Genomic DNA, 1,605 nt, shown 5'->3' on the forward strand with positions numbered 1-1,605 from the left:
GTTCTCTTATGCAGGTGGTCACGGTGAGTGACAATGGACTTAATGGCACCTAACCACAATGTATCCAGAGATGGAGAGAGACGACACTTGATACTCCCGTAGAGATTTTACCTACCCTGCCCTGTAGGTTGTGTGTGAGTAAAAATCAACTAGACGGCAATGAGCTTGATTTTGGTTTCTATCAATAGTTCCCTGGTGGTGTTGTGAGTCATGCATTAGATGCTAGCTGCAAGCGCAGAGGTTCAAACTCACTAGCTTCTAGATTACCTGCTCCCATAAAACTTCAGTCTTGGAAACACAAAGGAGCGAGCAGTTCTCATCTGTCTTCGAAGGGTCCTTGTGCGTCAGAATCAACTGGATGGCAGTGGCTTTGGGTTTGGTTTATGGTAGGAATTCATATAAATGTTATAAATTCTCATAAATTAAAAAAATATTTTATCATGGTAAAAAATAGATAAAATGTTCCATTTTAAGCATGCATTTCAGTGGCATTTGATACATTCATGATAGTATACAACTTATCTCTTTCCAATATGATTTTCATCGCCCCACAAAGAAATTCTGAGCCCATTAAGCAAGCGTGTCTCATTGTTTTCTTCTCCTCACCCCCGGCCAACACAAAGCTACTGTCTGTTTCTGTGAATTAATGTTTATCCTCTTCTGACCACATTTTTTGCTTTACCTGATGTTTTAAAGCTTCATGCATGTTCCACATGAATCATAAAGTCATTCTTTTTATGGCAAGATAATGATCTATTGTATGTTTATTCATTTGTTAATGGACACTTAGGTTGTTTCTATCTTTGGACTGTTGTGAATAATCTTGCTGTGTACATTACAGTAAAAGTTCCTTTTGGATAGATATCCCTGCTTTCAGTTCCTTTGGATATATATATACATATACATTTATATATATATATATATGTGTGTGTAGAATTGGTCATATATAGTTATTCTATGTTGAACTTTTTTCAACAGTTTTATTGGCAAGTAATTTACATATCATATCATTCAATAGTTCAATCATTCAATCAAGGAGAATTATACAATCATCCCCACTTCAATTTAAGACCATCCCCACCCAGTCCACCCCAATGGTTAAATCACCTCCAAGATGAGTTATGCAATCACAGTCCGTTCTAGTCCTTCCGACCCATTATTTACTCCCAGAATCCTCTTCGCCTCCCCATCATCCACCCCCTACCCCTAAGTTCCCTACACCCCTTTTATCAGTTATTATCATGATGCACTCACTCCTCCCATGCTTCACAGCTGGGAAATCCATATGTTTAAGTTTTTGCTGAACCATCAAACTGTTCTCCACAGCAGTTAGACGCTTCTACGTTCATACTGCAATGCATAAATACATGTATCTTCAACAACCCTTGTTAGTTTTCTTTTAAAAATACCATAATAGCCGTCTTAAAGGGTGAGACAGAGCATTTCATTGTGGTTTCGACTTGCACTTCTCTAGTGATGAATGATGTGGAGGATCCTTGTGTGTGTTTACTGGCTGTTTGCAGAAATGTCTATCTCGGATTTTTGCCCATGTTTTCTTTGGGTTGTTTATATTCTTTTCATGTATTCATTGTAGGTGCTTTTTAT

The 1,605-nt window shown here is 37.8% G+C and overlaps 1 long non-coding RNA gene across 1 annotated transcript in view; it reads right to left on the reverse strand.

Annotated features, from left to right (window-relative positions):
• The window catches only part of LOC123522108, a 24,538-nt gene that overhangs the window by 15,215 nt on the left and 7,718 nt on the right, over window positions 1-1,605 (reverse strand). The gene's annotated exons all lie outside the window — the stretch shown is intronic.

This window comes from Echinops telfairi, unplaced genomic scaffold, assembly GCF_000313985.2.
Source record: "Echinops telfairi isolate 266 unplaced genomic scaffold, ASM31398v2 ScPeMD7_3;HRSCAF=10, whole genome shotgun sequence".
Lineage (NCBI taxonomy): Eukaryota > Metazoa > Chordata > Mammalia > Afrosoricida > Tenrecidae > Echinops > Echinops telfairi.